Here is a 15,908-nt window from a genome sequence, read left to right as displayed (position 1 = left end):
AGGGCCGTAGGCTTTGTATTATAATAGGTTATTGTTTGTGTTGTGTTTTTTTTTAAAAAAATTAATGGTTACATTTTTTTCTAAATGTTGTTAATAGGTGGGTTTTGTTTACAAAATAGGGAGCCGGTACCTTTCATGGTTATGGGCTAGGGAGGGGGGAGGTAGGGCAGGTGGGGGCCTTAGGGTTAGGATGGTGGGCGGCCTCCGGTGGAGGGGTAGTTCCTAGGTGGGTCCTTTTGGTGAGCGGGCGAGGAAACATAGGTGGGCAGGGGATCACGGCAATGTCAAGGTCAACGACAGTGGCTCCAGACGGTAGCTTCGCACGTAGATGCGGCAAGCACGGGTGAATTGAGCAACCAGCAGTGGCTTCACAAGCCAGCCTATAGACATGACGAGCGTGGGCAAATCGGGCAGCTGACGATGGCGTTACAAGTGGCCGGTGGCTCTACGGGTGGCCCCATGATGGAGGAAGAAGGGCAGAAGAGGAGATGAAGGGGGGAAGGGGAGATGGGGAGAAGGAGAGGAGGAGAGATGGAGGAGGAGATGTGGAGGAGGGGGAGATCGAGGAGGGGAACGTAGAGGACATGAAGGGAGAGGGAGAGGGGTGTCGAGGGGAACGGTTGGGGAGGGAGGGAAGGGTTTTTTGTTTTCTCTAGTCTTTTCTTTTTAATAATAAGTGGTTTTTTTTAAATGTGGAAATTGAGGATCCCCTTGCATCATGCACGAACGGGGAGGGGGGGGAGGGGTGGATTTGCGATGGTAGAATCAACATGACAAACGGGGCAAACGCACGGGAGAAGGATGTTGGCACGGACGTATCAACGCGTGGAAATTTGCAAAAATGCGGGTGTTCGTACAAAAACACGTGAAGCAATAAAATGGAAATTACAAAAAAATTAATAACAAGTGAATCAAGCACCATATGAATAAACAAGAAAAAGGAAAAATATATCAGAGGATGAGAGAAAAAGGAAATAAAGTGAAACGAGATCTCTGGTGACAATTCAGGGCGTTCACATGGAAAAAAGGCAAAAATCGAGTCAAAAAATACACATTAGAATTAATTTTAAAAAATCCATAAACTAAAAGAAAGGGTGAATCAAAGGAAAAATATCCAAGATGATGTGACGGACGGGTCTGTCACATCAAAATACAGTTCGGACAGGGATAAGACCCGTTCACATGGTAAAAATGATAAAAACACACCAAAAATGGAAATAGAAATTAATATGGAGAAATATGATAGTCAAAATAAAGTGGAATGAATACAAAAAATGTATAAAGAAAAGTAATAGACAAGATGGGTAAGGTAGAACACAGTTCCAGGGGCAGTAGGGTGCATTCTCATGGAAAAAACGACAAAAATACAAATAAAAACGAAGTCGAAAATTAATAGGAGAAAATCCGTGAATCAAAACAGAGTGCAAAAAAAAGAAAAAATGTCAAGGGAAAATAGTGGGATAGGACTGATGGGTCAGAACGCATTTTTGGTGGTGTTAAGGAGCGTTCGCATGGAAAAAATACGAAAAATGGGCATGAAAACTCACCGAAAAAGTAATATCATAAAATGGGTGGGTTGAAACAGGATGGAGGAAACATGAAATTTGTGCAAGGGAGCAGGTCGAACAAGGCTATCTAATCAAAATGGAATTCTAAGGTGTTTAGGGTAGGCTCACATGGAAAAAGGGTAAAAAATATCCATGAGAATTCCCAGAAATACAAAAAAATAAATAACGGACAAACCAAACAATTGGAAGGACGAGCACTAAAAATGAAAAATGTCAAGATGAAGGTATAGGTCAAGGTCTCACATTAGATCACTGTTTCGAAGCAAAAAAGGCTCATTCACATAGAAACACATCAATTTGGCAAAAATTTTATTAAAAATTAATAACTCAAGAACCGTGGCTCAGAATAACGAACTGTAAAAAGGAAAAGTGGCCAATTCAAAGGGATGAATAGGGTTGTAAGGTTAGATTTTGATTTCAACGAATAGAGGATACATTCACATAAATAAATTACAAAGCCAAGCGGACAAGGAACGGCCTAGGACGGGGTGAAAATAGGATGGATGGGTGGGGAAGGGACCCCATCAGGACAAGATTAGGGCATGGTGTACTTAAATGATCCGATAGGGACGTTTCCATGAGGGTATGCAGAATAGATGCATAGAGACGTATCTCCACACTTAAGACCTTAATAGATCGCATTGACTAATCAACAAGGGCCTAATACTGGACCACCACTCATACACGTATGTCCTCCCATGTACAACACAATGGAATCTTGTGAACAAAAGGGGTAGGATTAGAAAAACTTAGCCCAAGAATTGCGGATGATCAAGGAGAACTATCAATAACACATAAAGGGTCGTAGACAGTGATAGGAGGTACCACGACTTGCCACATCACACTCGTCTAGTATGGCAGGGATGATGTAGCAATACCCAGGGAGGCAGCTTTGCTAATGAAGCATTGGTTAGGTTGTCAATAGTGAGATATACAACACTCAATCTCAATAGTCACTCATATTGGAATGTTAGATCAGTCGCTCCCCCATGACTCACGTCACTTGAAAAGAATGATTGAACCCCAGAGCTCACACCTGGTTTAGAAATCAACAAGAGGGATGATTCAAAGGGAGTATGTCAGTGTGCATAGTTGATGATGCATCGGTGCATCCCAATCCATTTGGCATAGGTGTAAGGAGGAAAGACAGGGAACCTTATCGTGTAGTGCACCAAATAGAATGAGGTGTATCATGATCGTGGAGACCCATCTCGTGTGTGCATAGGGAAATGAGAATGTACTTGACTCCAAGTGTCAGAATGTCCCTCAATCTGCACCTCTCACTTGATGAAAGAGAAATCAATCTTACTTAACCCCCCTTTGTCTCACTCTCTCTTGAAAAATACAGAAGGGCAACCGAATTCCTCACTCCCATTAATGTAAGCCTCACTTTCACTTGTGTGAATGTGGTATGCCTTGTGCACAATTGATAGTGCAATAGTGCATCCCATCCTGTATTGGCATACTATGCGAGAAGGAAGGCCAGGGAGCCTATATACTGTCATGCATAGAAACAGATTATGCTTTGTGCATTGAGAGGTCCATCCCATGCGTGTAATGCTCCATTCACATATCTCACCTCTTTGTTGGATGTAAAGGGCAAGGACCGATCACTCACCCCACCCTCTATCTCACGCTCTATTGATAAATATAGAGGAAAACACATACTCACATCCCTATCCACTTAGGATAAAAGCTCACATCACTCAAGGGTTATCGATGAAGATCGGCTTCGGCTAATTTTATGATGTCAACTTGTATCGATTGATGAAGCGACGTACCTAAGGAGGTAGTCACATTGTGGTACTTGGATTGCACACTAGAAATGTTGTGCGTTGTAGGGGCTAAAAGCACTGATAGGGTTATAAGATTCTGTGCACCAAGGGAGATAGCTTTGAAACTTATCTTTTGAAAGATCAATGATAGATTCAGCTATCCTGGAGTACAAGTTGTTACCACCTTTTACACAGCCAGCTTCTCATCCAAGAGTGTGTGCCACCTTTTCTTGGAACAAGGGCCGTTATGATATGAAATTTCTTCATTTTCTCCCAACAGTTTTGATCTTGTTTTTTTTCTTTCTTTCTTTTCTTTTGTCCTACTCTCGAGGGTGTTTCCACCTTTTCTCAAAAATAGGTCGGCATGACACAGAGTGAAGTCCTTTTCTCCCATAACCAACATATATATATATATTCATTGTTTCTATTTTTAAAAAAAATAGAAGAATAGCAAGAGTACCATGTATTAGAACCATCCTTGCCACCTCACCTAGATTAGATAAAAAGTGAGCAATGTTGGGGTGGAAGGTGACTGTGAGGGGCTTACAGAACGAGGCTACCTCATCTAGATAAGCACGACTATCAGGAGCAATAAGTAAAAATTTACTGATTGACATGTAAGAAAGGAATGAGTTATCAAGAGCAGTGATTGTTAGGATCCCCAGGAAGGGTAATACCTCTTGAGGAGATAGCCATTAATTAGGAAAGGATTATTAGAAGCAAGGACTACTTGTACTTGGACCCATTAGGGTTGACGGCAAGTACCTTATAGGGGCCTATCCATCGTTGTTGAAGCTTGCCTCGAAACTTGCCAAATTTGGAGTCATAAGTAAGGACTAAGTCACCCTCCTTAAATTCCTTTTGCTTGATGAATCTATCATGATAGGCCTTTCTTCGAGCTTGCGTGACTTCCATGCATTATAGAGCCATCCTGCAAGTCTCATCCAAACATTTCAAATGCAAGAGATGGCCTTGTAGGGACTCGTCATCTCCCAAGTGCTCTTTGATAGCCATGCACAAAGAGGGTAGCTCCCGTTCTAGAGGAAAGACAGCTTATGTACCATACACTAGCTGAAAAGGGGTTTGGCCTATATCTGCCTTATGAGAGGTTCTATATGCCCAAAAAGCCTCTATAAGTCGATCGTCCCAATCATGACAATGTGTGGCAATCATCCTTGTTAGAATCGAGCAGAGGATGTGATTGGTAACTTTGACTTGGTCGTTGGCTCTCGGTAATAAGATGTGGACTTACGATGGTGAATCTTGTACAACTCTGTCAATTCTTCCATAATCTTGTTAAGGAAGTGAGTACCTCTATCATTGGCGAGCTGCTCTAAGGGACTGCCAAAATGGCTGATGATATTCTTGTATAGGAACAAGGCCACATTGTTGCCATCATCCCACTTGAGAGCTTTGACTTCACACCACTTCATCACATAGTCCGTACAGACCGAGATGTATATGTTATGTTTTCTTTTGGTTGGCAAATCAATGGGGCCAACAAAGTTAATCCCCCATTTCTCGAATGGTTTTAGGAGAACGATGGGTTGCACTAGCATGGTGCTATATTTGGTAGGCTTTCCCATTTGTTGACAAGCAACACAATGTTTGCAGTAGTCATAGACATCCCTATGAAGGGTCGACCACCAATAAACTGCAAGCAAGGCCTTTCTGGCTGACACTTCTCTTGCAAAGTGTCCTCCATAGGGCTCGTCATGATATGCTTTTAGCACTATTTCAATCTCATCTCCTCCTATACATCTTTTCATTACTTTATCCTTGCCTTTCTTGTACAGAGTGCCATCTAACAAGATACAAGGGGCTTATTCCAACATAAGCTTCTTCTTCTCACAGGGCTGGAAATACCAAGGGGATACTATTGTGTTGCCAAGAGGTTGGTTATGTCTACGTACCATGGGGTAACAGTTTCGACTAGAAAGGGGCAAGCATCAGGAAGGTTTGGATCATCCTGCTTTGCTTCATCGCTTTGAGGGATTCATGATAAATGATTAGCCAGGACATGGGAGCGACCTGGTTTGGTAGCCACTTCAAAGTCAAACCATACAATGATATAATAGATTGGTTTGAACTAGTTACCAAACCCGATTTTTGCATTTTTCCCATGTGAATGCTCTTAATTATCCTCGGATATCTCCTTTCACTTTTTTGCCTTTTCCTCTCATCCTCTGACATATTTTACCTTTTTCCTATTTGTTCATCTGGTGCTTGGTTTAATTGTCATTAAATTTTTCGTACTTTTGTTTTATCGGTTCACGTGTTTTCTTGCGAACATCCACGTTTTTGCAAATTTCCACTCATTGATGGGTCCGTGCCAACATTGATGCTTCGTCATTATATAGTTTCATCTCTTTGAGGGTTACTTTCTGACTGGCATAATAGATTTTCCAATCAACTGGGGAACTTTTATCTTCTCTTTTTCTTCTAGGAGCAACAACCTCTGCATTTCTTCTACTTGTGAAGGTTTTTGGCATCCTCTATCTCTTGGAAGTCTGGTCCCGTCTTTGCGATTGCCTCTATGACACTCTGTGGCACTACAATGCTTTGTACTGCATCATTCTATTCTGTACTGTTTTGTTTCTCCTTAAGAAGATTGAACTTCACCATTTTAGTAGAGGAAATGTTCTCTTTTGGAACTATCGGTTCTCTTTTCTTGGTGCGCGTTATTGTAGCAACTTTCAATTCCACCAAGTTGGAGGCAAGCTCTCAGGTCTTCTGTTGGGTCTTCAGAGTAGCTTTTACAAGAGCTGCAATCTTTGGTAGTGTGTCCTTCTCCTTTCCATCAATTGCATAAGGGTTTGTAGTCCATGGACCTTCTAGGGTTTGGGTACTTTGACGAGATATTTTCCTTTTCTCCACATCTGTAACACTCCACTTCCTATCTCTGGCCACCTGATGCCAAGAGGCATATTCCATGGTGGATTCTGTGAGGTTTTGTGGTGGATTCCATAAAATGATATTTATTACCCGGGGCTCGTACACAAGGTGGATTCCTTATGTGAAAAATTGATGGAGACACCTGTCCTTTTCGGGGGTCACGTTAATTTAATGCGCAAGTGTGTGATTCTATAGTGGGTGATTCTGCAAAATATATATTTAAATTAACGAACATTTATGAGTTTAGAGTGTGCACTGGCATTAAATTAAGGTTAGGATAGAGTTTCAACTTATTTATTTATTTTGTAGCTGAAGAAGACAGCTAGGTATTCACTTTTGTCGATTTAATTTTATTATTTTCTAACAATTGTGAATGCTTTAGTTGATGTGTAGAGCAGGCAGTGGTGGCATTGGGAAGCACTAGCGATAGCGTATATTCAAGTTATTTAGAAAAACTTTACATTTTTGATAGGCACGCATCTTAGGCGTGGCACCAATATTTATTTTGACATGCTTATTTATTGAAGAACTTGACATATATTAATTATTTTATATGTGCATGGGTGCACGATTTAAATATTCATTTGGTCATTATATTTGGGCACAGCCCGACTCTTAGGGTGCCCAACCGCTTTATTCTTTATTTGGACAAAACCAATCACAAAAGTTAAAGCATGCTAATTGTAAATTTGGGCTATTTTTTAGCTTGGAGATGAATAAAATATTAAATACATGCTTTGTGGAGTTCTCACACAAGGCATGGGGGAAGATTATATCTAATTGGTCTTTTTGCTTCATGTCGTGCAAGTCTATTCTCTTGGATTTTGAGCAAAAAGTAGAGTTCTTTGTTCTTGGGGACCTTTCGGCGCTCGCTATGTACGCATACAACATTTGATTTGCGCACCAGTGGTATCTGAGAGAAGTTGAGATCAAGGACTTCCAATTGCTTACTATCTAGCGCGAAGGCGAAGCTCCTGGAACAAATGGGCTCTATAGTCAGTCCCGTGACAATCTGTTAATACCAGTGCGTTCCTGGCAGTGAAGAACCCCTTGCTACACTGTCAGATCGTGAGGGACCACTATCTGGATGGAGAACCACCCGAGAAGATCCTTTGTAAAGTCATTTTCTTCTAAGAGAAAGAAATTCAAGATTAGTGTTTAATTAAGCTTAAAAATCTTAAGACTTTAGTCTTTGGAATTTTTCAAACGATGGTGGAAGGATGTTTTGCCAGGAATTCGGCGTCAACATGCCGCTAACTTGCATGCTAAATTTCACGACTACTTAAGATTTTATTTAAAAGCTTAAAACTAAGCTTTCTAAAGCTTCAAAACAAAATTCAAGAGAGCATCGCTATGGTGGACTATTGTCTGCAAAAGCATTGATTGTCCTACTACTTGGGAGAATTTCCAAAAGAAATTTTTGCAGAAATTTTCAAAAAAAAGCAATCAAACAGTGGGATCTTCTGCAACAAAGAGATTGCGAGCCTATTTCGCAATATACTGAGCGTTTTTGGAATGCTTTATTGCAACTTCGAATGCTCAAAGATATACCTGAGGTGACCCATAAGTGCAAGTTTATGTCTGGTTTGCTTGGTTACTTCTATGCGGAAGTGAACATGTCCAAGCCAACGACTCTCAAGGATGCGATTTCCTTGGCCCATGATGCTAAATACAAAATTCAAGGATTGGATACATCAGATTGTTCAATGGTATATTTGTCAAATATTCCATGCTATTTATGTAGGGGGTTAGCTAATAATTTGATGCATTTTGTGTAGGGCATGAATGGCCATCCCCTTGGTCTAGTTTTATGATTTAGTAAGGTTTATGTGGGGACTAAGGATTTGCTTTCTGTAGAGTAGGTTGTTGTATGGTGTGCTTTATGGTTACATTTTGTTAGGCAAAGAGGGCCTTTGTTCTTGTAAAGAATTGTTTGATTTTGTTAGGCCAAGAGGGCCTTTGTTCTTGTAGAGAATTATTTGATTTCCTTAGATCAAGAGGGCCCTTTATTCTTGTAGAGAATTGTTTGATTTTGTTAGGCTAAGAGGGCCATTTATTTGTTTTGTATGGGTGCAGTTAATGGTTTTTATTTTACTGCCACACTAAACAGATTAGACAGAGCACCTGGAGGGTGCCTCATATTGCACAGAAGCTTTTTGTGGCCAAGTCCAAGAGATATCCTTCCTTTATGAGTTCTTTTCCTTTATGTTGTATGTGTATATATATGCTTCATTCTGTAAATCTTGGACACGACCCCCTGCTTTACCATCAAACACACATCCAAATCCTAAGCCATCTCTTCAGCCAAATCCCAACATTCCTAAACTTTCAGCTATTACCAATAATGTTTCTAAATCCAAATCCATAGTCTGTTATAAATGCCATCAACCTGGACATCTAGCGGTGAATTATCAATATTCCAAAAAGCCAACTATTCACATCAACTATTTGGGAGCGACTTAAGATGAAGACCATGAAGTAATGCCAGATTTCACAGAAGACGATGACGATAATGGCACCACTTCAGATACTTTACTAGATATACCAAATCCCCATTCTTTATTAACGATAAAATGTCTTGTGCATGGTAAAGAAAAGACTGTTTTATATGATGATGGGAGTACACACGATTTTATTTATGCAAAATTGGTCAAAGAATTGAATTTACAAATTGTTTTCACTCATTATTGCATCAAGGCTGCATTCTTAGGTACTAGATACAATGGAACACAAGAAGTGCATGACTTAGAAATTAAAATTGGTGATTATGTTGAATGTAGAAATTTCTTAGTTGTGCCTCTGCAATCTAGTGACATTATCTTAGGAATGCCTTGGCATCATCAGTATAATCCCGATATAGATTCATTCTAATGGAAAACAAATCACATTGCACACTTTTGATAAATTTCCATTGCTTAGTCATACACAAGCTAAACGTGTGTTAATAAAAGGTAGCAAATCCTACTTAATCTGGGTGAATGAAATTGAAGTTAAGGAAAATAAGATGCATCCAAGGCATGCACAATTTCTTTCACAATTTAAAGAATGTTTTGCTATGACTTACCACCTGGTTCAGCACCCACACATCCTGATTATCATAAAATAGACTTAATTCCAGGTTCTTAACTACCATGTTAAGCACCTTATCGACATAATCAAATTGAACAGAAAGAAATTCAAACTCAAGTTGAAGAATCATTAACCCAAGGACTCATTAGACCCATTAGTTCTCCATTTGGTGCACCTATCCTATTAGTTAAAAAGAAAAATAACACCTATAGGATGCACATTGATTATCGTGCCCTAAATAAGTTCACTATCAAGCATAGATATCTAATCCCTAGGGTAGATGACCTCATGGATAAACTACAAGGGGTTGCAATATTTAGCAAAATAGAACTTAAATCTGGATACCATCAAGTATGACTGGACATATCTGATAGTTCCAAAACTACATTTAGAACTCAATTTGGACATTATGAATTCGTTGTTGTGTCTTTTGGTTTAACTAATGCACCAGCCACATTTAGTCGTATGATGAATCGTATATTTTTGAAGCATCAACATTGTGTCATTATGTTCTTTGATGACATATTGGTTTTCAGTAAGAATGAGAACGAGCATTATGAATATTTATATTTGGTTTTTAAATTATTGAAAGAGAATCAATTATATGCAAACCCTGAAAAGAGTGAAATTTTCCAAATCCAAATTGAATACTTAGGACATATTGTCATCTGAAGGTATTAAAATTGACCCTAAAAAGATAGAAGAAATTTTGAATTGGCCGATACCTAAAAATATGCATGAATTACGTCCTTTCTTAGGTCTTGCTAGCTTTTACAAAAAATTTGTGAGAAATTTTACATTGCTTACATTGCCTTTGACAAAATTATTAAAGAAAGGTATTGTGTATCATTGGTCTGAAAATCAGCAAAAGTCTTTTGATTTATTGAAACATGCCTTAAGACATGCTCTTGTATTGCAACTCCTTGTCTTTAATAGACCATTTTTCCTAGTAGTCATCACTGATGCTAGTGGATCTGGAATAGGAGCTATCCTTATGCAAGATTCCCATCCCATAGCCTACTCTAGCTACAAGCTTAAACCCTCTTAGCTTAAATATTCTACCTATGATAAGGAATTGCTAGCTATAGTACAAGCTTTACGTCAATGGAAGCACTATTTAATGGGATCTGAATTCATGATTAAAACTGACCAACATTAAAGTATCAAACATCTCCTTAGTCAGCCACAAATCTCTGACCAACATATTAAATGGGATCCTTTTATTCAAAGTTTTCATCCACTTATCCAATATCAACTCGGAAAAGAAAATGTTATTGCCTATGCCTTGAGTAGAAGACCAACTATTCATAATATCTCTGTGATATCTTTTGATTTCCTTATCCCTATGAAAGATACCTATGATCAAGACCCCAATTTTCAAGCTGATTGGAATAAATTAATTGCCAATAACTGGATTCCAATTGATTCATTGTCTTATGCTGATGGATTTATGTTTTATGAGAAAAGATTATGTGTAACTATTCCATTTAGATCATTTGTGTTGCACGAAACTCATTGTCCCCTATATCAAGGCCATAGAGGTATTATTTTCACTTTACGTACATTGATTGAAGATTTTTACTAGCCGCAGATGGAATATGATGTTTCTAACTTTGTATCTGAGTGTTTAATTTGTCAAAGAGTTAAGCGACACCATGGTAAGCAGTATGGTTTGTTAATGCCTTTACCAATTCCTGAAAGACCATGGGAACATATTTCAATGGATTTTATTATTGGTTTGCCTAATACTCAAGCTAATCACGATATGATTTGGACTATTGTTACAAACACAATATTAGTGAGTTTGGGAATCTCCCAATTCCCATTTTTTGAATACTAAAAAGGTGGCACCCAGATAACATTCCCATAAGTTTCTTAAAACCATACGATGCGACCTATCATTGGAAAGCACTTGAAAAATAGAATCTATTGAGCTATAGAGCACTTGATTTGGAGTTATAGTGTTCAAGTTATGACAAATCCAAAGATTTGACCACGTGTCCCAAACTTATAGGAAATTCCCATATTCCCCAATATGGTGTTTGTAGATCAATTTAGCAAATAGGCATATTTCATTCCATGCAAGAAAACATTAACTGCATCTCAAGCTGCTCAATTGTTTCTAAAATTTTTTTTCACTAACCATGGTTTACCAAAAGTTATTATTATTTATCGTGATTCTAGATTCTGCAATAATTTTTGGACTACTTTGTTTACAAACTTAGGAACAAAGATTGATTTTTCATTTGCATTTCATCTTGAAACAAATGGACAAACAAAAGCTACAAACAGTACAATCCTGGATCTTTTACGTGCATATACAATTTCAAAACCACAAACATGGGATACACACTTGCATTTACTTCAGTTTGCATACAATAACACTCCACATACAGCTACATGAAAAGCACATTTTGAAATCATTTATGGATATAGATTGTCTACACCTATTACTTCATTGTCAAACAAAGTTAAAGCTGCTGATGATATTGCCAATATGCATGCTACTATTTTTTATGAAGTTAAAGATATGATTGCAAAAGCCCAGTAATCATATACTAAACAAGCAAACAAGAAAAGAAAAGCTATGAATTTCACAGTTGATGATTATGTTGGGTTACGAATTGAAAAGCGAAGACTACAAAGTGTTGAGAAACATCCTATTGTAAGTTTAGCTCCTAGATTTTATGGACCTTTCAAAATCATTCACAAAATCAATGGCAATGCCTTTAAATTAGAACTATCCAAACACTGAAAAATCCATAACACTTTTTATATCAGTTTGTTACGACCTTTCAAAGGCCAATTACATGTTTACCCTATCCATGAAAATCCTCCTTTGTTAGAAGAAGAAACTAAAATCCTTGATCTTAAGACTATTTTAGATACCGACTTTATGATTACTAGAAGTGGCCGTAGATATTCTAGATATTTGGTGAAATTTAAAAATCATCCTATTGAAGAGGCCCAATGGATGCACGCTCGCGACCTAAGTGCTTACCCCTCATTGCTCGCTCGACATTGAGCTAATATCAAGTGATGACAATTGCTATCCCACCCCGGGGGTATGATGCCAGGCGGCATATTCCACGGTGGATTCCATGAGGTTTTGTAGTGGATTCCATAAAATTATATTTATTTTTCGGGGCTCGTATACAAGGTGGATTCCTTGTGCGAGTGATTCCGAAAAATACATATTTAAATTAAGGGACGTTTATGAGTTTAGAGTACCCACTCGTATTAAATTAAGGTTAGGACAGAGTTCGAACTTATTTATTTTATAGCTAAAAACTTCTAGGTATTCACTTTTTTCGATTTAATTTTATTATTTTCTAACAATTGTGAATGCTTCAGTTGATGTGTAGAGCAGGCGACAGTGGCGCTAGGAAGCACTAGGTGATAGCATGTATTCAAGTTATTTAGAAGATATTATCATTTTTGATAGGCATGCATCTTAAGCGTGACACTGATATTTATTTTGACGTGCTTATTTATTGAAGCACTTGACATATATTAATTATTTTGTATGCACATGGATACATAATTTAAATATTCATTATTGGTCATTGTATTTGGGTACAGCTCGACTTTTAGGGTGCCCAACCGCTTTATTTTTTATTTGGAGAAAAGCAAACACAAAAGTTAAAGCATGCTAACTGTAAATTTGGGCTATTTTTTAGCTTGGAGATGAATAAAATATTAAATACATGCTTTGTGGAGCACTCACACAAGGCACGGGGGGAGATTGTATCCAATTGGTCTTTTTGCTTTATTTCGTGCAAATCTATTATCTTGGATTTTGAGCAAAAAGTAGAGTTCTTTGTTCTTGGGGACCTTCTGATGCGCTCGCTATGTATGCATACAACATTCGATTTGTGCATCAGTATATGATGCCAGGAGGCATATTCGACGATGGATTTCATGAGGTTTTGCGGTGGATTCCGTAAAATTATATTTATTTTCCAGGGTTCATACACAAGGTGAATTCCTTGTGTGAAAAGTTGATGGAGACGCCTGTCCTTTTTCGGCATCACATTAATTTAATGTGCAAGTGGGCGATTCCATAACGGGTGATTCCGCAAAATACATATTTTATTTAATGGATGTTTATGAGTTTAGAGTGCGAACTCGTATTAAATTAAGGTTAGGAAAGAGTTCCAACCTATTTATTTATTTTGTAGCTGAAGAGTGCTAGATATTCACTTTTGTCGGTTTAATTTTATTATTTTCTAACAATTGTGAATGCTTTAGTTGATGTATAGAGCAATCGGTGCTGGTGCTGGGAAGCACTAGGCGATAGCATGTATTCAAGTTATTTAGAAAAAATTATCATTTTTGATAGGCATGCGTCTTAGGCATGACACCAATATTTATTTTGACACACTTATTTATTGAAGCGCTTGACATATATTAATTATTTTGTATGGGCATGGGCGCACAATTTAAATATTCATTATTGGTCATTGTATTTGGGTACATCTTGGCTCACGGCAGTCGTTACCTCAATTGTACCAACATTGCGTGTGTCGCAAGGAGGTTTGCAATATCTCAAGTGTATCTCCCCACCTCAACAACTACTTCTCTAACAATGAGGCTAAAGGCACAATCATCACTATACTATCCATTTCTTGAGCCTTGGAAGCTTGACATTTTCCAACCCATTGAAAGGATGCTAGCCTCAACATATTGTAATGGTTGTACTCAGGCAAGTCCAAAAAAAAAAAGAAAAAAAGAGAACAAAACGAAAGAAAGAAAGAAAGAAAGAAAGAAAAAAGCACAAGAAAAAGAAACAAAAATAAAGAAAGAAAGAAAGAAGAAAAGCACCCACTATCACAGCACAGCACCTAGGGGTCCTCAAATTAGGTACGTCCAGTGACCTTGGTCGACTGGCTCCGTCCCTAGTCCCCTAGCCCTTTAGCATCACCCACAATTGTTCAGGGCACATCAAGGGCAGGACATACCTAGGGAGCTTGTCTCGCCTATGGTTAGACCTATCACCCTGACCCACTTGCACAATTCTCTCTTGCACTCTGCCTTAGTACCATTGCAATCAGTGGTGGTAAGCACTGCACGATTGGCCATGAAAAGTACACCGTCCTCATCAAGCAAGTCCAATAGCTTCCAGCTACCGAAAGTGAGGTGTCCCTATATTCAATTATGCTCCGTCGTGCAGTCACAATGCAAAGGATGTCTCATATACCTTCACGTGTACTTCTTCTCAACATGGACAACTTTGCTTCATCCCCACATTGTTACGAGAAACTAGCACATGGTCTTCTAACTACGTAATATCTAAGTATGCACGAGCACTTACATAATATCTGCACCGAAGTATATACACAGTTTGGGTCCTCAAGTGCAGGAAAATACTCTCAGCTTGCTTAGAGTTTGACTTGTCTCCCAAACTAATCAAATATGTCTTGTGCACGATAAGAAGACTAGCATTACCCCTTAGGGCGAGATCACACGAGAGGTTTTCAAATTGCAGGTATTGAAGCATCCAACGAAATTTCAATTGCTCTTTAGCAACACCCAACACGATAAGAAGACAAGCCCGCAAAGAATCATCATGTGCAGAATCCCCAACAAACCTACACTTGTGCTAGCCATCAATGCAATCCCCAACACAGAACAACGCTACCAACAACTCCAACAACCCTTCCACCAGTCACCTTGGCCACCAACAGGCCCCCAGGACCTTCTTTCACACCACCACCAACAATCCTCTATAGGCGTCCTTGTCACCCACGTCTTCGGTGCATGCTACAGCCTGCTACCTACAACGGTGAGTGCCATGGGACTGGCACTTGTCTAGGAGGGGGTAATGTTAACCGCAACGCGAAGAAAGTAAAAGGAAATAAAAAATACGTAGGGAAAAGGCGGAAAAAAGGTAGCCCAACTGAAGAAAGAATAGGAGAAAAGGCCAAAAGCGCAAGGGCAACCTTAAAGGTCCAAGGCAAATACAAAAGGGGAAAGACGCATTTTAAAATAAAAAGGTGTACCCTGAAATCTTGTAAAAGAGCGTCGGGCTCTCACCCGTGCAATTTGTAAATATAGATGGGTGGTGGAAAGGAAGCTAGGAAGATAGAAGGACAATGGGAAAAAGGGCCTAGGCTACGGCCGGCCATGTAAAAAAGGGAAAAAGGGGATGACCGCCCAAAAGGGATTTAGGGTTTTGTATATAAAGTTGAAAAGTGAATGAGAAGCTCATTCTTGTGTGTGGCCAAAAGTAGCTCTCCTCTTCTTCTTCTTTTTCTTGTTCTTGCTTGCTTGAGCTTGTGCTTGAGAGAGGGAGTGTGAGAGTGTGAGGGAGTGAGTGTGTGAGGGTGAGGGACCGAGGAGGAGAAGCTCTCCATCTTCTCCTCTCTTCTTCTCTTCTCTTCTCTTCTCTTGTCTTGCTCGCGGCAATGGAGCTTGGAGCGTGGAGCTTGAGGATAAGCTTGCACTTGGATCGTGGAGCTAATGGAGTGTGCGGGAGAGGAGGTAACTCGAACGGCACGGAGGTAAGCTCACTACACCCATAGGTATGGATGGCGTGTCGGTTATGTGAGAGGTAGCCATTAGTGCTCGGCTTGGAACGTTTGAAACAATAAGAGGTCTG

This window comes from Lygodium microphyllum, chromosome 2 (assembly GCF_053477565.2).
Source record: "Lygodium microphyllum isolate KBCC chromosome 2, Lygodium_microphyllum_v1.1.10, whole genome shotgun sequence".
Taxonomy (NCBI): Eukaryota; Viridiplantae; Streptophyta; class Polypodiopsida; order Schizaeales; family Lygodiaceae; genus Lygodium; species Lygodium microphyllum.
The sequence above is the reverse complement of the archived record's forward strand: the minus strand, read 5'-3'. Positions refer to the sequence as shown.